This window comes from Acomys russatus, chromosome 2 (assembly GCF_903995435.1).
Source record: "Acomys russatus chromosome 2, mAcoRus1.1, whole genome shotgun sequence".
NCBI lineage: Eukaryota > Metazoa > Chordata > Mammalia > Rodentia > Muridae > Acomys > Acomys russatus.
Genome location: NC_067138.1, coordinates 88,789,700 through 88,814,758, shown reverse-complemented (window position 1 = coordinate 88,814,758; position 25,059 = coordinate 88,789,700). Strand labels below are relative to the sequence as shown.

The 25,059-nt window shown below is 46.1% G+C and overlaps 1 long non-coding RNA gene across 1 annotated transcript in view; it reads right to left on the bottom strand.

The window, feature by feature from the left end:
- Positions 1-1,134: 1,134 nt before the first annotated feature.
- The window catches only part of LOC127204614 (uncharacterized), a 36,282-nt gene continuing 12,357 nt past the window's right edge, over positions 1,135-25,059 (bottom strand). Inside the window, exons 2-3 of the long non-coding RNA XR_007832492.1 lie at positions 6,910-6,981; positions 1,135-1,226 (exon numbers count right to left, since the gene is read on the bottom strand). This is a non-coding gene — a long non-coding RNA (uncharacterized LOC127204614). The remainder of the gene's footprint in view (positions 1,227-6,909; positions 6,982-25,059) is intronic.

Here is a 25,059-nt window from a genome sequence, read left to right as displayed (position 1 = left end):
GTGACCTGATGCCCTCTTTTGGCCTGCAGGTGTACATGAAGGCAGAGCACTGTATTGTTAATAATAAATAAATAAATAAATAAATAAATAAATCTTTAAAAAAAAATAAAAGAAAGACAGTCCAGTTCTTAAGGTATTTCTTTAAAAATATCCATGGCTTTATTGAGATATAATCAATGTACTGTAAGCAATTCACCCATTTTAAAAGTAAAACTCAGTGGTTTTAAAATGCAGTTATCAAGTGGGATAACCATTACTTCAGTTAATTCAAGAACTTCTTTTTTTATCACCACCCAAAGAAATGCTACACCACTCTGCTGTCTCCCCAAACCCAGTCCTTCTCTCCAAGTGGCAGGCAACTGCCGTCCCTTCTCTCTATGTAGACATGCCTGTCTGCTCCAGGATGAGGAGTATATGCTTTCCCTTGTGATTGGCTTCTCTTACTTAGGAAGATGTTCACAGCTCCCTCCATCGCATCCATCATTTCACACCTCTCCCCTGCTGACAAGCATCCGACTGTACAGACAAACCACTTTACACCTACCCTTCCCCTTTCTGCTCATATTGCAAATGCTGCTGTGGACATCTCCTTCCCTCCCACTTTTCTTTTACAGGCGTGGGGCCTGAACCTTGGATCATGCGCATTGCTATGCAAGCCCTGCATGACTGAGGTATAGCCCCAGCCCTGCTGGTTCTATGAATACTTGGATATCAGCATGATTTTCCTTTTCTCTTGGCACAATGTTTTTTAAATGAAAAGTTGTAACGACGTCTTATTTTATCTATGATTAAGGGTACTATATTTTAGAACTTAACTCAGAAATGCCAACTATACAATTTCAAGCCTCTGAAATGTGGGATCATCCGTTTCTCCAAACTCTACTATTTCTTAGTAAGAGGGGAGGAGAGGCTGTCTCCTGGGGTATGGGGGAGCTGAATATCTTGCAATCCCTGACTCAGGAGCAGGCCTGATGAAATTTCCCTTCCTGTACCAAGTACAGGACTTGCCTGCCACAGCCTCACAACTCTTAGCCCATCGCAATCTTCCTTCTAGGTCTCTTTACACACAAACTGTAGAGAAGAGTGAAAATGAATCAGAGAGTTTGGGGAATTTACAGGGAAGAGGCGGGGGGAGGGGGGGAAGTAGCTTCTCAGACGCAGGCCAGTGAGAGCCTCGTTCTGTTCCGGGAGTGACTTGGAAGCATCATCCTGTGTGTCCTGAGGGCCTGCAATGAAAAAGAGGGCTCTATATTAATTTATAGCAACCTTCTTCCAAGAAACGCAGTGTCTCAAACAGCCTTTCACTTATTCCCTGGATGCATGAAACATGCATAAGAAACAACTCCTTTTAAAATTTACACTCTCCAGTTAGTGCTGGGCAGAAATAGAACTAGCAAAGCAGACCTCCAGACCAAACATTCCACTGTATTATTGTCAGCTTTATAAATCAATGCATATCCAGAAAAGCAAGGCCTCCGTAGCAGCCCCAAGACTGGACTCACTGATGACAGCAGTTCTTTCAATGGGGTCCAAACCTTTTCTTCCAAATTATAACCCTTGCTATGACATGCTGCAGGAAATGGAAAGATATCTTTCTTTTTTATCTACAGTATGTGCCTAAGATTGGACAGTTCCACGCACAGGTGGCCCCAGGGTTACTTCATTCTCCAGCGCAACTCTGCAAACTCATCCCAACTGAGAACCTAGCAAGGAACCTAGGAACAGCTCAGCATAGAGGTTTTATTTCTGATCCTGTGATAAAACACCATGACAAAAAGCAACATACACGTATGGGGAAAGGGGTTGATTCAGCCTACAGTTAAAGGTCATAGTCAATCATTGAGAGAAAATTAAGACAGGACCCGGGACAGCCGGTCACATTGCATCCGCAGTCAAGAGCAGAGAGAATGAATGCATGCTTGCTTGCATAATGCATAATGGTTTGCTTCTGCTCAGCTGGATTTCTCCACTCATACAGTTCAGAACATCTTCTGAGGCAATGGTTGGATCCACAGTGGGCTGGGTCTCCCCACATCAATAAGCTTAATTAAGACAGTCCTCTACAGACTTGCACCAACTCAGTGTCCTTAACCCCTTATTGAGCCTGTCTTCCCACGTGATTATAGCTTATGCCAAGTTGACAGTTAAGGCAAACTTAACTTAACCCTTCGTTGGTTTGACACAAAAACATATCCCTTTTAAACCATAACACTCCTCTCTTCATACCTGAAATCTCACTGAAGGTCTGCAGGACTACTTCAATTGATAAAGTACCTGCCATGCAACTGTGAGGACCTCATTCATATCCCCAGTACCCATAAGAAAGTCTCCTGTGCTAATATTTAAGTAATCTCAGTGCTGAGGGTAAGGGTAGAGACAGGAGGGTCCACAGAGTTCAGTGTAGATGCTGTCTCCGAAAATAAGATGAAGAGAAATTAAGAGAGATGCCTGCCCTCTGGCCTGTGCACATGTACATGTGTGCACAAAAGCATGCATTTGCATACTCTACACAAAGATTAAAAAACAATTTTAGAAAGATACTTGTATTATGAGATTCTTAGGGCTTAACTAAAGAAAATGGTTAGGGTCTTGTTAGGTCAACTCACAGGATCCTATCTGTGCCTTTCCTTCACCCCTGGCAAATGGTTGGGTTCTATAAATTCTTTCTTAGTGATTATCATGGATGGAAAATCTTAATCCAGTTATCAACAACAAAAAAAAAAGCAATGTAAAGTCCCATTGTCCCTCTAGCCCCTGTCCACGTTTTATTTGGGTTCCCATAACCTGAATACACACATTACTTACAATTTATATTATTTGTCATCTAAACTAGTCTTGTGATGTCTTGAGGCCTGGTCAAATATGAAAAAGCAGGACCCTTGTTGGAAATTAAGAATTTGCAGATGGAGAACTCAGAATATCAAGACAAACACGGCCATTTCTAAGTAATGTATCTAGTGTGGCTGCTCCTGTTGCATACCCATAAAGACAGTCCTCCTGCCAAAAGTTAAAAATAAAAGACTCTCACACTGGAAAATCTGTTGACACAAGATCTGCATCTCCAAATGGCTGCACATAACTGCCTGGTGCCAAATAATAGCTTGTATTAGGTTGATGGTACTACCATAATCAAATGCCACAAAATCCAGTGGCCTAAACAAAGAAAATGTATAACTCACAGTTTGAATGTCAAATTTGAGACCAAGGTCATCAGCAGGGTTGATTTCTTCTGAGGATCTTTCCTTGGCTCATATCTGGTCTCTGTGTCCTTGTCCTTGTATCTTTATATGGCCTTTCCGTCAACATTATATCTGGACCGCATCAGCCACTTTAGATTAAGGCTTACCTCACTGAGACATAATTATGTCTCTAAAGAACCTGTCTCCTAGGGTATAAGAGATGCCTCAGCTGGTAAAGGAGCTTGTTGCCAAGACTGATTATCAAAATGTGATCCCTGGAACCCCAAAAAAGTGAAAAGCCAATCCCTGAAACTTGCCGTCTGACCTTCATAAGTGCATACAATACATACATACATACATACATACATTTAAAAATGAACCTATCTCCATACACAAGCACATTCTGACGTACTAGGTAGTAGAGTAGAACATGAGTTTTGGAAGCGTGCATTCCATAACATACTTGTTTCTTTTAAAGAAGGACACAGTGCTTCACATCACTGGATTAGCCATCTGGTAAACCCTTCTCATGCAAGGTCTCCCCCTTCCTGAGGCAGGGATCAGTTACCACAGGCCACCTCATCTGGGTGCTGCCCTTCCCCCTGGCTCACCTCTTCTAGACAGGTGACATATCTTATGTGAGACCACAGCTGCATACTTTACTCACAGCTACAGACCTATGGTTGCTACTTCAGTGATCCTCACAGGGGCCGTCGTGAGATCCCTAATAATTAGTAATAATAATAAAGTGTGCCCACTACACAGAGATAACATTTGAAAGGCAGTGTGAAAGGAAGGAGCCGTCAAGAAGCATAACCGACTGCTCATGTCAGAGACAAGACAAGACATACAGGTCTGAGGAGTGGAGAACTCCCAGGCACCCTATGGCTCTTCCTCATGGCTGATCATCTGACTAGAGGAGGGATGGCTGTACCTTTCAATGGAAACTCAGTCTGGTCTTCATACCTATTTGCAGAAAATTGTTAGCCTGATTATAGCTGAAAACTCTGCTAATTCTGGGCAAGATTTTGGTCTAGTGCCTGGAACAATTAAAGCATATCTTCACACTACCACACGCAAGCTACACTGAACAGAATTTCCAGCAGATCACTTAGTACTTTATTTTTAAAAGAAATAGCAGCAACTGAGTTGTGCTCACTCTCCAGCTTTCTGGCTGGGTTTTTACAAGAGACTGGGGGGTGAGGGGCTTCTGTGCTGAGAAGAGATACATTTTGCCCTTTTAAAACTCTTTGCTCAGAATCAGGAAATTTTGGATGCTGAAAGGCACCTGCACAGACATTAAATTAAAGAATCCCATTTGTAAAGCTCGAAGGAGAGATGATTCAGTGTACCATGTATCCAGTACTCCATTAGTACTGGAGCTTCAGGGAGCCCTTAAAATATCTTACTGTAAACTATTCACTTTTAAGACAAGGAACACAAGATTCTGGCATTTCAGATGGCTCCCCTCAAACCAGAACACCATCCACACGTAGATACAAGTTGTTGTTTTCAGGCTGGAGTACTCCCCACCTAAAGGGCCTGCTTTTAAGCATACTTGGTCCTGCTAGTCTGAAATGTATACTCTGATTCGCTTAGCAACCAGAAGAACCATTTCTGTGGTGGGTTTAGGGAGCTCTTGGCTGCTGATCTCCACACAAATCTCTGGAATCCGGTGAGTCTAACGCCAGGGGGCGCAACATCCTTTGTCCTGACGTTTGTTGAAGACAGGCTCTGAAGCCTGGCTGGGACTTCAAGAAACTTGATTTTTCCCCTTATTTCCACAGTTTCTTCTTGAAACCAGATGACTCCCCAGGCTTCTTAATCTCTTCTCCTTCCTTCCTACAGCCTTTTATATTCTCCCAACTACAGTCTTGTGTGCGTGCTGCAAGATTTAGCAGGAAGGGCTAGCATCCTTTCTCATGGCTGCTTCTGTGCTAAGCCTAGGATGTCTTACCAGTGACCTATCATTTCTTTTCATTAGGTTACTGAACTACAGAAAGTTACAAAACAAAGATTTTATTAAAAAAGATCAAGACAAAATGAGCATCAGATGAAAAATGTAATCTCCTTTGTGCGTGCATGTGTGTGTGTATGTGTGCATGTGCATACACACACACACACACAGACAGAGACAGAGAGGCAGAGAGAGAGAGAGAGAGAGAGAGAGAGAGAGAGAGAGAGAGAGAGAGAGAAATGAATTAATGGTTTCTGAAAAGCTGCTGCCATCTTACAAGTATGCGCCCCTAACAGTCAAAGGGACAGGCTTAAGCATCTTTTAGACTGCATCTCTGCTACTCTTAGCCACCCATTCTGTACAGTGTGCCTGCATCTCTCTGTGCCCTAACCAACTTGTCTTCATCAGAAGGAAATCTGCTTCACACATGCTGAAATCTTCCCATATGAAAACCCCAGTGCTCCCATTCCCACAGATAAATGAGCATCTCCTTTCCTTTAATGACCATCAACAACCAAAAGCCGAGCTTTCTCCAAAGTCCCCAGATTTACTGGGTATGGTGGCACAGCCTTTAATCCCAGCACTCAGGAGGCAGAAGCAGGCAGATCTCCGTGAATCTGAGGACAATCTAGTTTACATAGCCAGTTACGAGAGGGAGACACCTCACCTCCATCTCAAGAAAAAAAAAATCCCAGTTCTCCATTGTTCTAAGTGCACAGAGGGTCCTAGAGACATCTTTGAAAAGCAGCATTTACATTTATAGAGAGAGAAGTTAAATTTACATGGTCCTTTTCCTGTCTCTCATTGGCGGCTCCCAACAACTCTAAGGGGCAATCAGGGAAATTCAGTGCTTAATGCGCATGCTCCAGCTGTCCCATCACAGGATGGAGGCAGCCTTGGGGTCTCGGTTATGAGGCTTGGAGGAAACTAGTTTATACAATTACACCAAGGCCTAGAAAAGAATACAACCATTACAAGTAATTATTAATATGGCCTCAGTTTCTGAAAACATGTACCACTTTTTTGGCTCCTGAATAGGACAGGGGAAAAAAAATGAAAGAAGAAAAGCTGGTATCAATTCTCATCCCATAACTTTTTTTTTGTTATCAAGGGCATCACTTACATCTTTCTCCCATGCTTTACTAGTTAACACAGAGCACTGGAAGGAGTGGGCCTGGAGACAGGTAGCCATGTTGTGTTAGCTTGTGAGCCTACACTTCCCCATTCATAAAATGACAATAACATCTGTCAGGTACACAGTCAGCCAATGAAATGAAAGCCATAAATGGTGTTTTGGGAGACAGAGTAGAGTTGGAGGCTTTTACTTTCAGTTTATGTTCTTTTATATTATTTGAGAAATTTTGCTTTATGCCTGTCTTGCTATCATATCTTTTATATTTTGTTGGGGCTAATAAGGCTCGTCAGAGCTACTGGGAAGATGATTTATGAAATGAGTCTGGATGGCACATGCTCTGGCACACAGTTGGTACTCACGGAACAGTAGCTGGTTGTCAGCGGTTGCGCCTCCTTCACACTGAACAAATGGACTCCAAACCCAAGACATCTGAGGCTGCTCTCAGCTTCGTCCACACCCTTGGGTCAAATCCTTTCTCTGTGCCTCAGTTTCGTCAAAATGCCAAGACAGAGGCCAGCTGATTTGGAAAGCTGCTGGGAAGTCAAGGCCATCTGTTCATCGCCTCCCCGAACTTCCTGAGATGCTATCTACAATTTAGTCACACTCTGCAGGAGGAGGTCTCTCATGCTTGGGCTTACCTGACAGGAAGCTTCCTAGGAGAAACTGCTTTGTAGGCTAAGAGGGTCAGTAAGAGACTGCTGAGCCAGCTCCTAGGCAAGGGAAGATGGACAGGAAACAAATGAAGGGTGAACATTGAGGGAAGGTGGGAAAGGGCTTCAGCTGTTTCAGGGGTGCAGTTGTCACCACAGTCAACTCCAGAGGAGAGGAATGCTCTCTGTGAGGGGCCACAACTGAAGGTTGGGATATTCAGGGACAAGTGACAGCCAGCACCTTAATTCCCAGGATGCGATCTGTCTCAGGGCTTAGGACTGAGCCCAGACTTTCCCTAATCAGATTACCTCCCCCCAACCCCCTCACTCCCCCCCCCCACCTCTGCTTGCTTTGGAAAAAAAAAGGAACATAACTGCCTACAAGAGTTGAGCCAAACGTCTCTCAAATCTCTTCCAGTGGTTCTGTCTATCTGAACAGGAGCAGAGAGAATGGCTGGGGAACTGGAGGTTAAGGGTCAGACTCCCACCTTGCTTCCCTTTAGTAACTAGTCTTCGAGAACCATCCATACGTACTCATTTTCTAAACTCAAATAGAAATCTCTGCATCCAGCTGATACAGGGCCCACTCTGCTCAGAAGAGGAGAATTTCTGGTGTCTCCTTTGTCTGAGGTTGAGCTCTGGGGGACTGGAGGCAGGTAGTCTGGCCCTCAGGAAGGTTGTGACTTTCTTTTCGCCTGCCGGGTCTCCTTCCTATTTAAAGTAGCACCGCCTGTCTCAGCAGCTCAGTGCCAATATTTGTAGGCAGATTTTAACATGGAGGGGGTGGCATTCAGAGCAGATGGGATGCCCTTTCCCAAGGCCATGGGCAGAGCAAAAATCAGTTTCACCAGCACCCAGCAGGAATCCTTAGTCCCCAGTCAGTCGCAGTGCAGTCAGCACCCAAACTCTCTCTCTCTCTCTCTCTCTCTCTCTCTCTCTCTCTCTCTCTCTCTCTCTCTCTCTCTCTCTCTCTCTCTCTGTGTGTGTGTGTGTGTGTGTGTGTGTGTGTGTGTAAAGGAGGGAGAGAGTTCGTGTCTTTCAAATGAAATGTGGGCAGTGCCTGTTAAAATTGCATCTTCCACTCGGTCAGTACTCCTGGGGCATCTGAAATAACGGCAGCACAGTATACTGTCACCTGGAAGACCTTTCTTTTTTAATGAGACCGTAAGATGGGGAGGTGATTTGCACCAAAGAGTGGGCAGGTAGCAACAGCTCCTGATCTCCAGAGGCAAACGCCAATAAATAAACACCACACCGCCCCAACTAGCACATTTTGACAACGCCTGTTCGCGTAATTCTGTAGTTTTAGAGAAATGCCAATGGTTGTACTTTGCAAGTCACTTTCAAAGGCATCCCTAAAAATCTGACCACATGTTAAAACGGCTCTCTCTCTCGGTGCTTGCTTTTCTACGTGGTTCTTCTCTGCACGTAGTGTGTATCGCTAGTAAGCAGCGTTGTTTATTGTTCTTGGGGGTTGTGCCGCCCCCTCCCACTGAACTGAAATAAAGCAGGAGCTCCAGAGGTGAGCACCGAAAACTTACTACTCTGGGCTTCTCTGCTGGAGAGGGTCTCCCGGCAGCCCGGAGATCCGCTTGGGGAGAGTCCACCCACAAGTGTGCACTGGGCAAGTTTGTAAGAGGTGTTTTTTTTTTTTCCCCCCCAAACGCTGCCGAAAAGGTCCAGGGCAGCCGCTAGTGACCAGGCGCAGAGAGGAGTAAATAGGGAAGGGAAACGTCAGGAAGGCCTGGACTCATGAGACACACAGGCAGATCAAGTGAAAATTGCCAAGATGATTAACTGCGGCGCTCAAAGGGCTCTGAGATATCTTTTAGTTTCCCGTCTCAATCTCTTCCTCCATTCCCGTGTTCTTAAAGTCTCGCTGATAATTTCGCTCGGTTCCACGTAGCCCCGTGGTCTTCGCTGTTAAAAAGAGAGTCCTCAACAGTTTGAGGTTTACCCTCTTCCTTCCCCCCCAGTTTCCTAATACCTGGTCCCATTTCGTTTGCAGCCAAATAAATGGTGGCCTTTAGGGATGTGGATGCGTGGCTTTAGAAAACTAAATGCGACCGCTCAGTCCCCCAGCTGCACGGAAAGTTGTTTGGTCTCCTCTAATCTTCCAACGATCCCCCTGATGAGGCTCTTCCAAATATCACTGCTCTCCAACCCTATTGGGTTTCGCTGCCAAAAAACAGGAACCCGCATCAGAGACACCCCTTGGAGAGCCTGAGCTCCCAAGCTTCCAGCAGCCGCAGCAATTCGGCTGCCTGAAGACTGGGGAATTTGCGCCAGAGCCGGGTTGCGCCCAGCACTTTCCAAGCGAAACTTCAGCCCCAAAGGTCTTTCCCACAGGTTCCTGGGACTTATGAGCCTCCCTGTTCCCTAGCGTCTAAAAATTGTCTGCACAGACTCAGAAGGTCCCGGTTAGTTCACCACCATTCTTTGGTAGCTGGGTTAAGAATGTATGTTTACTCCTCGAAGCAGTGACTTCCTTCCAGCAAAGTGGCTCAGGAGCTTGGGGCAGCCCTCGGGTTGCCACAGGACGGCATCCGTCGCCTGCTCTGTACTTGGAGAAGTTGAATAAATTTCAGGCATAAGGAGAAACATGAAGGGTTGGAGTGCACTGTCGGGGCGCCGGAGCCAAGCAAGCTGCACCCCCAGCTCTTTGTTTTTGAGACTCGGACGTGCTCTAGTCTCAAGAATCCACAACAACGCTGGGGGGGGGGGGGGATCCCGAACTTAGAGAATCGTGCCGACGTTCGGCTGCGCGCAGCGGCTGGGGCTGCTTTTAGTTTCTGCAGAACGTGGCGGAGGAGCGGGTACAGCTTCCCGGTCATCGCCAGGCTCCGCCGCCACCGCCGCTCGCCGCCCTTCGTTCGGGCCCCTTGTCCCTTCTCTGGACTACCCCTGAAAAGTTCCAAGTCTCCAGACTGCTTAAGGAGAGGAGGACCGGAGTATAGGCTGCAGAGTGCCCCAACAGGTAGTTTCACCCTGGCTTAAAATATCAAAGGCTGTGCGTGGGCAGGCGTGAAGCTGGGCCCAAGACACAGACTTTTGTTCGTGGAACGAAAATCTTGATGTGCGAATCACATGAGATAATCATCTTTTCTCTTCATTCGTCAATTTATCCTCCTCGTTGCTAAGCTGATCCGTTAGGACTAAGGCTCAACGAGCCTAAATAACCGGCTTCCAGCTGCAAACCCACCGGCGGCGATTTGGTTATTTAACCTCCACCCGCAAAGAGTTACTACTAAGGAACCCTTTAGAGAGATGGGTTCCTTTGGGGAGATCTCTCCTCAAAATTCTCTAGCCTTGGGCAAGGAAGGGCGCGCTGCGCTTGCAGCAAAAGAATTGCGTTCTGGTGGTGCGTTTAGCGGTGAGGGAAAGCAATGTGCCCCGGCGAGTTTGCGATTCCTTCCGGGAGCTAAGGGAGAAGTTGACCGCCCGACTTCTGCTCCTGCAGGATTGCACAATCTGAGGCCAGCGCGGCCCTCTCCCCCAAGGGAGTGCTAGCCAGAATCTTTCCCCTGGGGCCTTGGGTGCACGCGGTGCGGTGCGCAAAGACTCAAAGCGCAAAGTCAGGGAAAGCACTAGCAGTGACCCAAAGATCCTAGACTCGAGCCTCCCTCGCTGGGGAGGCGGGGGAGAAGGGACTCGGTCCCTTAGCCGGGTGGACTTAAGATGCTCAGGGAGACAGCTCCTTCTCTGAACCCTTGCCTAGCAGCGCCTTCCACTGCCTTCTAAGGCAGGAACCCTGGCCTTGTCCTACCCTTTTCCTTAGAAACCCGCTCAGGCGCCGCATTGTCACCAAGCCTCGGTCTAGAGCATTCCAAAGTCTCCCCCTCTCTCCTTCCCAGCTCCCTGTTCCACCTACGTAGTACTGGCTAGTTCAAAGCCTCTGTCACTGGCCACGCTACCTAAACTTCCAAAGTTTTCCGGCGCCCCGACACCTTAAAGTTTGCTTCAGCTGGTTCTGGCAGGGAGAGAAAAGTAGCTGCCCTTTCCCTTCACCTAGTGTCCTCTCGGCCCAGCAGCCACCTTCACCTTTCCTTAGTCCAAACCTCGCAGACGAGCAGGGAGCCCCAAAAGGCACTGAAAAGCTGACCACGAAGTTCTTTTTTAACGCCCCTCTGTGAGGCCCTCATCGGGCCAGCCCTCTCCAACCAAGGCTCGCTTACAGCTGGGGACCCTCGTGCTTGTAGTCTGGGTTTCAAATTTATTTTGCCTTGCTTTAATTTTGTTTAAGGTTCCACCCTGCATTAGACTGGAGCACAGTTTTGCAGTTTTCCAGTCAGGAGCTCTGAAGAAAGACCCTTCAATCTGTCTTTCTGGGGTCTTGGTCTAGGTGCGCTAGCGCTCTCTCTCTCTCTCTCTCTCTCTCTCTCTCTCTCTCTCTCTCTCTCTCTCTCTCTCTCTCACACACACACACACACACACACACACCTCTCTGCATGAGGCAGAAATGGGTAGCTATTTAGGAGGAGGAGTAACACGATCAGAGATACCATGTTCCCTTACTGTCCCAAGCTCTTGGCAGGTAGGGAGAACCAGAGGAGACCAAGAGACCAAGGCCATTCCCTTAGGGTTGCCCAACTCAGGGCACTGAACTAAGAGACTTCGAACACAGGCAGGACCTCTACTTGCTCAACTGGCGGTTTAATGTGTTATTTTGTCTAGGATTAGTGAAGTTTGATAATTTGAGGGTCCAGATTTACTACCTCGAGGCTTCAACTTCCAAGCCAAAAAGCCCACGGGAAAGCACCGGAGAAACTAGATCTACCGGGTGCTTCTGGGGCGCCTGTGGGGAACAGAGTGAAATCCGCCCTAGTCCGCAGGGCTGCCTACTCCTGGGTCTGAGCGCTGGCTTTTCTAACCACCACCACCACTAGATCGCGTGGGCGTGAAATGGAACTTGATCTTGACCCTCCACTTAGCCTCGATTCTCCCTGGTGGCAGTCGGACTCCTAGCTCCAGGCACAGATAACACTTGGCCATTGTCACATCCTGGGGGCAAGTGGGTTGAGGGATGAACCAGTGTGTGTGTGGGGGGGGGGTGTCAGAATTCGTTTAATCTCTTTGCTGAGAAGCAGGTGGCTGCCTGTCAGCTGCGTGAGATGAGTCTGAAACTATACGCAATTGCAGGAGCACCACGGTCTTCATTCCCATCTCCATTTGCAGGGTCTCTTTCTGCTACTTCCGGTCAAGCAACAGCTGGGCTCCTAACTATGTAAGCAAATCCTGATTCAAACCCAGAACCAAGCTCTCATTCCCTCCCATGGCCGGTGAGAGCTCCATCATCAAGCCCAAACCAGGACAGCTGGTCAACTGGAGAGCCAAAACTCTATTAGAGAAAGCTCCCTCGAGGGTTCCCTGAAAAAAAAAATTTAAAAAGTAGGTTTCTGGACCCTCAAAGCAAAACAGGGAACTCCTGCTGTGGCTTTTAAGTGAACCTTTCCTGGGAAGAGAAGAGAAAATTTCAGGTACCTATGCTATCCTCAACTTTGAAGGTTCCATAAACTTGCTGTTTAAGTCCCCAACTCTTCCCTCATGGAGGAGAGGGGAACACCTAACTGCGCAGAGTCCCCCCACTACCACCAGCACCAGCCCACCGGTGTGAGCCAGCACTATCTAGGGCAGAAGCTGCCGTCTGATTTGTGGCTGCCCGTATATAAAGCATCTCTCAGCTGTCCCCTTCCCACCTCCACCCCTGTGTGTAGCCTGGTAAAGCTTCCAACCCTTTCTTGAATTTATTTTGAGTCTCCAGAATGTTAGATTTCTCCTGGAGATGTTAAGGCAGGTAAAGGAGGGAAAGAGCACTTAGGAAAAAAAGGGGGGGGGGGGGGGGGGGGGGGGAAGGTAGGGGGCTGGCCGGACTCCTCATGTGAGAACCAGAGTGGAATGGAAGGTGGACACACCAGGAGTGCTGTAGAGATTGGGGTCCTTTTTCATCTTTCTCAGAAGCTATCTCCTCTATACCAAATACTTGAATTGTTGCCAGGTAAGGCAGGAGGCTGAAGTTCGTCCTAGGGGAGAGTTGGACTTGAGGGGGCTCTGTTTCTCCTACATCTCTATTAGAAGTAGCCCTCCATGGGCCTCAGCACCTCTGGCCTGAGTGTGTGTTGTTAGTGAGTGCTGCCAGGCCAGAGCAAGTCTCCAGGCCGACTTTCAGAAGCCCAGGGAAGAGGGAGCTGGGCAGAGGGGGGACCCACCCAGCTCTCTCTTCAAAGCCCCTATTCTGCCTAGCATTTGTGCTTCTAATCCTTGGGCCTAGATTAAGAGGGAAAGGGAGCGAGGGCGTTTGTCATTTTCATGTTATGTTCCTGTATAGGCGCTCCTATTTTCTTTCCCTTTCTTCCCCTGAAGTCTTGGCAACCATGGAAGGGGTACCAAGAAATTGACCAGATTATAGTTGTTAATCAGGCACAAAACAGCATAAACACTGACTCTGCATTGAAAATACGATTCCCTGCCCCGTCCCACCCACCCACCCACCCCCCTAAAAAAAAAAAAAAGAAAGAAATGAAGGCAGGAGGAAGTAAAGAAAACTAAAATGGTTATCTAGGTAGGACCTGATTGAGAAATGAGTACTGTGGGTGCACTTGCTGGTGCTGTTCCTTTAAGAAAAATCCATAAAGGTTTCCATCAGCCCAGTGTCTGGGAAAGAAGCAAACTAACTGCTTGGAACAAAAGAGACAAAGAGGCCAAACAACAAAACAAACAAACAACTCCCCTTCCCCCTCTGAGACAACAATAGGCCAGACACAGCAGTGCAGTTAGGGCCTGGCCGGCTGCTCCTGTCCACCTGCCAAGTCTCCCCACTCGACTGGAGACCTTCTCTCTCACCCGACTCCCACCCCATCACCCCCCTCCCAAAGCCTTTTCTGTCTTTCTCTGTGTGATGCTCTGTGTCTCTCGGGGTCTGGGTGTGTGTGTGTGTGTGTGTGTGTGTGTGTGTCCTGTTTTTTCTTTCACTATATTTCACTCTGTCTCAGACACCTCTCTCTCTCTCCCTCTTTCTCCCTTCTTTCCTCCCTCCCTCCTTCCCTCTATCCATCCCCCCCTCACATTAACAGTTCTGGCATTTATTTATTTATTTGTGTCTAGCTCCTAGACCATCTCAGCAGCTCTCTTAACTGTCCAACTCCTTAGAACCGGTGTGTGTGTGTGTGTGCGCGCGCGGTGCCTTCTCCAGGCATCCCTTTTGTATTTTCTTTGCAGCAGTCTTTGCCAGGAAGACCCAAAGTCCATTTGCACTTCAATTTCATCCTTTGCTCCTGTTCAGCTCTTTGCTCCTTTTCTGTAGGGCTCTGGCATGCTCCCTCCCCATCCCCAAGCAGCCCCTTTCTTCACTGCTTGGCACCGCTTGGGACTCTCATGCATGCCTGCCTTCTCTTTCTCTTGCTTCCCCCTCTCTTTCCCCTCCTCTGCAGCAGGCCCCCTCCCCTCTGGCCCCAAATCCAGCCCTTTTCTTTCTCTTTCTCCCTCCCCTTCAAACTTTCATAAAATACTGTAAACAACTTTGCCTGGGGATTGCTTTTCTTTGTGAAGTGAATAGAAAGCTCTGGAAAGTGAGAAATAGAGAAAGGAAAGAGTGGACATAGGGAGAGAGCAGTCAGCAGAGGCCAGGCATGGAAGCAGCTCCCAGCCAACAGCATTGGGCCCTTTATGCTTTCTTTCAAATAACCTCTTTTGTGCCAGCACCCCTTCTGAGGTGTCTGTGTCTGCTCAGGAAGGCCTGAATCCCTTCTTCAAGATGCAGTAGGTGTGAGCTGAGGCACCCACAGCCTTGGGAAGAGTTGCTGGCTTTAGTCTCAGGCCTGACACCCCCAAAGCCCCTCATGGGAGGTGGGGGGGGGTCCCTGATAATGGCGGCAGGGCCTTCAGTTCCTTTTAGAGAGTAGTTTAGAATAGTGACTGTAATAAGAATGCTTCTTCAAGCACTAGAGGGGAACATGTTCTTGGGGGGTTGGCTGTTGGTTGGGATGGGTAAAGCAGAGCTGAGAGCCCCCCACAGTCCAGAAGTCCGTGGCCAGGAGTGTGTTCAGCTTACCCCATTTGTGTGCTCAGGCCACAGAACCAGGACAAATGGTTTCCCTGGCCTCACGCCCTCCCCGCCCCCCCCCCAGCTCTTTCCCTTTTCTTTTCAGTAGTACACAGACAAAAACATATGCAGGGCAGGATTCTCCCACATGAAGAAGCCAGGCACAAATGTCATATTCTTGAGACCCATGAACAAGTCTTCCTTCCCTCTCTGGCACTCTTTCTTCCTTTCTCTCTTCTTCCTCTGCTGGCTTCCTCCCCAAGCTCTATAAGCAAAGGTGAAGTCATGTCCTAAGGGAAACTCCACCGTGTTCTGACTCAGTGTCAGAACCCTGGAGGCCATGCAGCAGTCTCCTCCTTCTCTGTCCAAATGCCGCCTGAGGTCACCTGTTCTCAACTGGGGCCATTAGGGCTGTATCACCTATGCTTCTCTCCAGTTTCTTTCACCTGCCCCCCCCCCCCGCCACTCCCAAATTAGGAGGGAAACCCTTATCCAGCACCTAAGCTATACATGCATGCTTCTAGACATATCTAGCGCTCTGCCCCTGGAGACATGCTAAACAGAGCCCTTTGGCCAGACAGCCTAAGGAAAGAGCAACAGAAAGGGTGTGTTCTAACCAATCCTCGTGCTGGCCCAGAAGAGTCCCAGTTGGGAATACTGTTTTCTTGGTATTTTGACCTTGTGTCAAAATGACTGATTCTTCCCCCTCCCGGGAAGTCACTTTCTAGCCAGCAATGATTCTAGAGCTGTTCTGGGCCACACTCAGTGCATCTGGAAGCACTCACTGGCAGAGGCCTTCTGGCTTACTGTGACAGAGAGTCCTCCTCGAGCCTGGGAGCCATGGTGGAGTCTCTGGGTTTGAAGCTGGGAGAAGGATCACACTGAAAAAGTTCCCGCCTCCAACTTCCTTTTTCCCTGGTCTTATTGTGTGCTCTGCTGCTGATCCTCCGGGTCCACACTTCCTGGCCTCCTGTGTGGGTTTCCTGTTTTATCACCACCTCAGCTGCCATGAAGAGGCACAAGGTGACAGTGATGCTGGCAAGGTGGATGATCCCTCCCTTAGTTCCCTTCCCAAAGCACCCAACATGTTGCTCTTGTTTCTTTGTCCTTAGATGACTTAGGGTGTCACTGTGAGCACTTGTTGTGTGCCCCCCCCCCCACACACACAATTTGGGCATCCTGACGTGTATGTGCTGCCTTTCTGTAAACTGTAAATGCATCTGTCCATTCTTCCTGGAAAGACCCCCACATGCAGATGTCAGCTACCATGCACCAGTGTCCTTGAGCTGCGAACAACCTGCACAACCAAGCACAGGCCTTTAGCTCGCCAGTTCTGACAGATGTGAATGCTGGTGATCACTTAACTTAGTCCTTTAGAGCTGTTTGAAACAGAAAAGAACACAGAGTGCGACGGCGGTGTGCTAACAGCTCCTGAAGCCTTCCAAACCTTTTCTTGTATTCTTTTGGGCTCCTGTCTAGGAAGAAGCCTGAGATGGTATTCTCTTATTTTGTCATCTACTACATGGATTCACTCCCATATGGTGGCAGGAAGGCATTTGTTGCTTCAGTGGGTCCAGTGGGTTAAGTTATAAGACCCTCCTGAGCAATTCGGAAGCCCTCGGTTCTCAGCTTGACTTTGCTTCGAGTAGTCAAGAACTTGTACAAAACCACTAACTCTCTCCTGGATAACCTGAGAGGCAGCACCGCTTTAAATCTGTCACTGCTTTCGACAGAATAAGCTCACAAAACTTGCTAGATATAAAGAGCACCCTAGGTCCTAGGAGCAGTCCCTGCCCAGGCTGTTTCTCATGGCTGTTAGAAAGGTTCTTTGTAGACTTTTCCTATGGAACAGAAACCTCTCCATCAAGGAGTCTATGGGATACTTTCCCTCTCTAGACTCTCTCACCCCTGGCTGCAGAGGAACCACCAGGAGCTTAAAAAAAAAATCAGTGCCTACAGATTAGAGAGTGGGCCCACCGGTTAAGGACACTTGCAGAACATGTGTAAGAGTTGTGCAGCTGGGTCTTCATGTGGGACTACTAAGGCTGGAGCAGGGGCTGCCTGCATGGCCTGCCCTTGGCCCCCTTTCCCCTCACTGGGCTGCCTTGTCTAGCTTCCGTAGAAGAAGATATACCCAGTCTCACTGCAACTTGATTTATCAAGGCTGGCTGATATCCACGGGAGAGCTCCCCTCTTCTGAGGAGAAAGGAAAGGGGAAGTAAGAGGGAGGGACTGGAAGGAGAGAAGGAGAGGGAAGCTGTTAATGGGATGTTAAGTAAATAAATAACTTGACCAATAAAAAAAAAGTCATAAAGCAAAGAAAAGTAGTTAAAAAAAAAAAAAAAAAGACTTGCAGAAGACCTGCGTTCAGTTCCCAGAAACCATGTGGTGGCTCACAATTATCTGTAACTCCGGTTCCAGGAAATCTGAAACTATCCTCTGGTCTCCAAGAGTACTTCTCACACAAAGTGCACATACATACATGCAGGCAAAACACTAGTACATATAAAACAATAATAAATAAATCTTACAAAGAAAACCAAAACAGTGCCTGGGCTTCCCTTCAATGTAACTAAATCAGAATTTCTAGGAATATGGAACAGTCACATATACCATATATATATATCCATCCCCATCAGAGTGGCTTCAGTACTTTGTGAGTATTGTGATTTCCAGGCCAGGAGACTAGTATATTGTAGCATACAGTGCTTTCTCCTTTATGAAGTACATGAGGAGTTCACTCCTACCAAGACCAAAAATTGAAGCTGGTAGACTCTGCATTGTTCATGTATGAGACTGAAGAGGTGAATGCTAACCTGTAATGCAAGAAGAACACCTTTGAACCATGGTAGACAAGGCTCTGAAAGCTGGTGCCGAGTTCCAATGTAGGCACCGTCCCTAAACTTGGACAAATCACTTGACATTTTGGACCCCAGATTTTTTTCCAGTGTAAAAGGAAACTGCTGCTGTGAGAACTCTGTGATCTGTCCTGCTGTGTTCCAGCTTCACCTTGATTTGCTAAATTCTTAGGAACCCAGAACCTTAGCTAGTCAATTACCAAGTAGTTCTGGAGGCTGCCTCCAGTACGCAGGCAGGCGCACTACTTACAACCACTCTTGGATGCTCCGCGGAATCCCTTTCTCAGACCCTGAGTATCAGAGTGGTGGTTTTTAAATAATTCTGGGCTCCCTTAATTCTCTCTCCCAGTCTCTTGCAAATGAGCAGATGAAGGGAATGGAGGGGTGGTAATGTCTATGAGCAGTGGGTAATGACTAACAGAAGTTTATCCAGTTGGATAAGTGTCTAGTGGATTGCTGCTGGGGTCAGTGTTCGTTCTGGTCTTAATTAACATCTTCATTAATAGTGTGGGAGAGGGAATAAACAATAGCTAATGATATTTGCAGATGGTAGTAAATTCAGAGGTGTTGCATCCACCAGTGAGAGCGGCAAGAGCCATGGGGATATCAGAGATGTGAACAAGAAGCAATTATAATGATGTTTACTCTGGAAGAAGCAGAGTGAAATGTTTAGAGGGGAAAATGACAGGGGACACTTAGAAATGCCAGAAGAAACAACCATCTCTACCATTTGTAACTTGGTGTGAATTTGGCAAATGAGGCAGTTAATAGTCTTAGAACTTCTGTTGCACATGCTGGCATGGTCCTGAAAAACAGCGATAACCACAAGAACAATAGCAGTAACAACACCCAACATTTTAAGCTGGGTGTGGTAGCACAAGCCTGTAATAGCAGCACTCTGGAGATGGAGCCAAGGGGGATCAGGAGTTCAAGGCCAGCCTTGGTGGCATAGTGAGTTTGAAGCTAGCCTCTGACGCTATAGAAGACCCTGACCTGACGACAACAACAACAACAACAGCAACAACAAAACCCCCACAAGTAAGCAAGCAAGCAAACAAACAAACAAGCAGAAAACCAATGTTGATAGACAGGGTTAAAAGTGGTCTGTATGGAAGTGAATCTTAGCTCTACAGTTCCCATGCAGCTTGGGTCTCTGCAGTTATGAAACAGCTTTGTCATCCTGGATTTCTAGATCTGAACAGACCCATTTTCATGAGGAAATGAGAAGGTCCTTCTCTCATGAACAGAATCCTCCCACCAACAATTTTTCCCATCACCAACCTGCTATCTTTGTCTCTCTTTGGCCAATGCTCAGAATTGAGGTGATCAATGAGGACAGAGAGGAAAACTGTCAAAGATGCTCAGACAGAATGAAAGCAAAAGAAACAGAGGGAGGGAAGAAGGTGGAAGATGTAGAGGAAGACAGGAAAGGAACCAGGCAACTCATGTTTGCTTGTGTTTCCCACCGGTACACAGTCAGCACTGGTGCTTAGCTTGGATGGATGTGTCCCACGTTGGCCTTGTGTATCTAATTCCCAGTGACTGTTCCTAGCAGCTACTTCCATGTCTCTTAATAGAATCAGGAGAGCCAGAGAGACCAGGTCACTGACTGTGAGCACACAGGAGGGCCATAGGTTGGGTGGAGATTCAAACGCCACCAGTTGTTTCATTCTTCCACTCATCTCCCTTTCAACCACAAATCTAGGCTTCTGTTTCTTTCACTCACTCCTACCTAGCAGAATGGCAGCACACAGCCACAAATAGAGAGCCAGATGGTAAAAGTGTAAAGAAGAGAAAGGACCCTAGAGAAGAGAGGACAAAGGGAAAGTGGCCAACATAGACATCCTTCACCCAGTGCGATGTGATTGAATTATTTATAATTACATTTTGAAATTAGGAAAAATAGACTTGCCAAATAAGAAAGGCTTCAATACAATGGAGCCTGAAATAATGTGAATTTGACCTTGAGGGAATTTGGCAGAGAGTACTAGTGTCTGAGACAAAAGTAAAACGAAAAGAAAAACAGTTGAATGTAGAAAAGCCAAGACCTTTCTTGAGACATGCAAAGCCCAGGGCCAGACGGGTGCCAAAGGTCTTCACAGCCACATCAGGGGAAATCTCAGGACATCAGAAACACGTGCCTTGTTATGTGTCTCTCTACTCCAGTGAGGCTCTATATGCCAAAATAAGGTTAGAAACTAGAAACGTATAAGGGATGAGCATTTCTGAATATAGACATAAAATGTATAACATAATTCAAAGGATCAGAGAAAACAGCACATCATTAGCAACCCAGCTCTGCCAGGATGGGAAGGCTTCCCCATCGTTGTCCTTGTCACCTCCTTCTCCCAGAGGCTAGCACAAGGGACCCTCTTATGGCCACTTCCTGGCTTTTTTTTTTGTTTGTGGCTTCAATATTTCTATCTCTTTTTGAACTACACATGAATAAAATCATGCTGCATGTTTCCTTTCATGGCTTGCTTCTTCCAACCATATGTTGTGTGTAAGTAAACTCTACCATATTTATCCATTGTACCATTGAGGGAATTTTCTCCTATAGAACATTTTTGAAAAAAATCCTGCTCTAAACTTCTTGCATATGTTACCTGCTGTAGTTGGTATCCCTGGGGCAGGGAAAGTGACCTGTCAGCTACAGTCTTAACAGAACCCACTGGCTAGATGACTTGAGAGCTAAAAGGCTTTGCAAATTTTATTTAGTGTTAAATGCTTGGGAATAACACAAAAACAAAAGGTTAATAATATTATCTGAGAGCCAGGTATGGTGGCGCATACCTTTAATCCAAGCACTCAGGAGGCAGAGGCAGGCAGATCGCTGTGAGTTTGAAGCCAGCCTGGTCTATAAAGTGACAAAGCGAGCCCAGGAAAGCCAAGGCTACACAGAGAGACCCTGTCTCGGAGGAAAAAAAAAAAAAAAAGAAAGAGACCAAAACAAAAAACAAAAAACCAAAAAACCAAAAACCCAAATAATATTATGTGATATACCAACATTATATAAAATTCAGTTTTTTATGTCCAGAAAGAAAATTGTATTTCGACATGGCCACACTGTCCCTGGCTTCCTTTGTAAAGCGTTGGCAGAGTCGTGGACTTGCTCACAAATCATGGCCTGCAAAATCTGTTCCATGTGCACTTTGTTATGAAGACTCAGGGTTCCTTACTTAAAGAAAAAAAAAAAAAAAAAGCTAAAGCTCTCAAGAGTTTCCATATGATGAAAGCAGAAGAGTCAACCAACATGAGCTCCTAAACACATTCACCTAACAGACTGTGCAAGCATGACTATATAGCCAAGCACCATGGGACCACTGAAGCAAGGCTTTCTGCAGCCAAGCAACACAGTCACAAACAGGGCTCTGCATAAGGAGACTGCACATGCTCCTGAAGGTGGCCCTGCTGAAAACATGGGCCCATCACAGCAAATTGTTCATCTTTGTGGTGAAAGTGAAGTTAGTAGCATCTTAGTTTATCTGAGGATTAGCAATGCCTGCCACACACCAAGTCCAATGCCCATTAACTTCCATTGCTGTATGAACAGGAACTCTTTTCTTTTTCTTCCACATGAGTCTTTTCCCAAAAAGGTCAGACTCTACGCAGTCATCAGTTTACAACAATAGTTGACCATTTACTGCTTACACTAACATTCCCCTTGAGCATCAGGTATTTTAAAAAACAATGACTAACAAAGACTATGCCTTGCTCAGGGCCAGGGAAACTAAAATGCACAAGAGCTCTTGCTGGATCCAAGCTAGAGAGAGTCTGGCCAAGTGGGTTCCAGATTTCTTGTAGAAAATTTGTCAAAAACAAACAACAATAAACTCCATCAGTAGAGCTCACTGAAAGACAGGATTATACAGAGTAATTTTGGGGAAGATGTCTCAGCAGGTAAGGGCACTTGCTACCAAGTAAACAAGCTGAGCGCTATCCCTGGAATCACATAAAAGGATGAGGAGAAGAACACCAAAAGCTGTTCATTGATCTCCAACTGCCTATCTGCACACACACACACACACACACACACACACACACACACACACACACTTACACAAACACACACACAAAATACTCACACACACAAACACACATATATAGAGGAAAAATTTAAAGCCTTAAAAAGAATAAATTTGGGGAACTAATATTATCTATTCTGACACGATATCAGTGCTCTCTAATAACTAAGACTGTGGTTTGTACCAGTGTGAACACAGAGATCAGTGGTTCATATAAATACAAAAGGCAAATATATAAAGACTGTAAGTGGGGGAAAAATATTTTCAATACATGGTGCTGGAACAACAGGGCAGCCATATGAAATATTATACATTTCAATTTATATCTTGTACTAGACACAAAAATTTACTCAAAATGAAATCTAGATCTCAATGTAAAATATCAAATTCTAAAATTCTAAAAGAAAATTTATGAAGAATATTCTTTGTGTTGTTAGATTAGGCAAATTGCCTTAGATAAAAACCAAAAGCACAATCCATAATTTTGACTTCATCAAAAATTTTAAAAATCTGCTCTACAAAAGGCAATCTTAAAAGACTGAAAACAAAAGTCACAGACTTAGAAAATATTGCAAATCAGATATGTGGCAGAGGCTTTGCAGGCATAGTATATAAAACTCTAAAACTCAACAATAAGAACACACACAAAAAGAACACAGACAGACAGATGCCTCAGCCGAGATGCTGTAGAGACATAAAGGGGTACAGAACACTATGTCCACACTGTCAGCCATCAAGGAAGGAATGCCAAGCAGATGATGGAACACTCACTAGAACAGCTATCAAAAAAAAAAAAAAAAAAAAAAAAAAGTGCTGGTGAGCATGCAGAGACTGGAACCCACACCCATGGCTGGTGGAAGAACAGCACAGCCACTAACTATGAGGAAACACCGTGACACTACAGGTCAAAAGAGACCGGCCCTATGCCCAGGTATTCCCAAAGGAACTAAGAACATGTGCCCCGATAGAGACCTGGGTTGCCTTTTTATGATATTCAGAAAGTGGGCACAGTCTGGTGACCATTCACCAGGTAATCTGTTTTCTATTATACAGTGCAAAGCCACAGAATAAAAAGAATTACTGATGCACAAAATAATTTTGATGAGTATCAAAATTACTGTGCTCAATGAGAAGGTCTAGAACAAGAAAAGCAAACAAGAAACAAACAAGCAACTCAAGAGTACATGCTGTGAGATTCATTTATCTAAAAACACCAAACTATTCTGATTTAAAACAAAACAAAACAGTCACAGCAGGGCCAGTGGCTCCAAGAGAGGAATGACAACTGAATAAAAACCTACCAAGTTTTACCATTTAAGTACATGTGGCTTATTGTGTGGCCCTTATACAATTTTCTGTATCAATATACTTCTTCTAAAAAAAAAAAGATGAAGAGTGACATCGAGACTGAAATCCCACAACTCTGAGAGGGAAGAGAAATAAACCTATAAGTGTCAATTAGCAAACGGCTCGTATCTACAATATACAAAGAACAGCTATGAGTCAATAAGAAAAGGACAGAAGGAGCAAGTAAACAGGGCACAGTATTTGAGTAGATATTTATAAAGAGGTCATCTTAATGGACAATAAACAGAAGAAATATGATCTTAACCTCTTTAGTCATTTGAAAACTGAAAATTCACAATCCACTGCCTGCCATCTTGCTGCACGCCAGTTTTAAAAGACTAAAGGCCTTAGTGAAGAAGTAAAACAAGTGGAGCTCCTAGGCTGCAGCCGGGCGTGGAAGTGAGTCCAGCCACTTGCAAATCTGTTCAGCATCATCTTGCGAAACTTACAGGCCAACTTCAAACCCAGAGAGTCTGCACATAGGTTTTATGCCCTAAGAGAACACACGTGCTCACACACTAGAAAACATGAGGGACAAGGTTCACGTAATTGTTATTGATATTGGCCCCAAATTGGAAATGATCCAGAGGCTGTCAAGCGCAGAACAAATTGTGTATACATACACAATAGAATTTCACATCCAGTGTTGGAGGGGAGCGGTTATCAGCAACAGCAGGAGGGAGCCTCACATAAACTGCTGAATGCAATGATTCAAACATAAAAGGGGGCTGCTGTATGCTTCCCCGTATTATGGAAGTTTGAAGCAGGGTGCTGTAAGTTTGCATTATTAGACATAAGGGGACTAGTTATCTTTGGGAGGGAAGTTGAGAGTAGCAATTGTCAGAGAGCAGGAAGTGGTTTCTGGATCACCAGCAATCTTCCATTCCTCTTTTTTCCCCTTCCTCCTTTCCTCTGCTTCCTGATGGGGTTTCCTGCTTATGTAGCCCAGGCTGGCTTCTAACTCTGTCCTCCGAATGCGAACTCCTGGGTGCTGGGATCACAGAAGTGTGCCACTTTCTCCATGCTCTCTTTCTTAGCATGGATAATGGGGGCAGGATGATCCTCTGGGCAACATTTTCACAGCTTACACTGTGCACATTAAACCCAAGACGGCTCCTTCTTGCTATAGAATGCTCTCCCACATGACTGCGTAGCCATCTAGTATTTATCCACTTCATTCGTTTATTGAGGTGTTGGCAATTGAACCTAGGGCCGAGTACAGCCTAGGCAAGTACTCTACTGCTGAATTATAGCTCCAGCCCACCTTGAATCTTTAATTTAGAAAGAGGACCTATGGTGTCCAAGGTGACTTTGAACTTATTCTGCAACATAAGCAGGCCTTGAGCTTGCAGGTCTATTGCCTCCACCTCCTGAATTGCTGGGATTTTAGGCCTTGTATAGGCGTGGTTCTCCCCTTCTCCACCTCCTCTGTGTGTGTGTGTGTGTGTGTGTGTGTGTGTGTGTGTGTGCGCGCGCGCGCACACGTGTGTACATGTGCTCATGTACATGTGAGTGTCACCAGAAGACAACCGTGGGTGGCATTTCTTAACAAACTTTACCTGCCACCCTGCCTCACCATTGCTGTTATCTCTTAGTGAGCTGGAACTCACCAAGTTGGCAAACTAAAAGGATCATAAGAACGTTGGCAAATGAAAAAACCTCATCCACAAACCACCACACTAACTAAAACATTCTTTTGTTACGTTCTGCCTGAGGATCAGAGAACGTGGCTAGGAACTATGACAATAATTTGCCCAGAACCACATAGCTTTGGAGGCTAAGTCAGGATCTGAACTCCCAAGTGCCAGGGCCTCTAAGTTTAAGTTGAAAGCCCCATCTTCTGACTTCAGATCATCCTAGAGGATGGAAT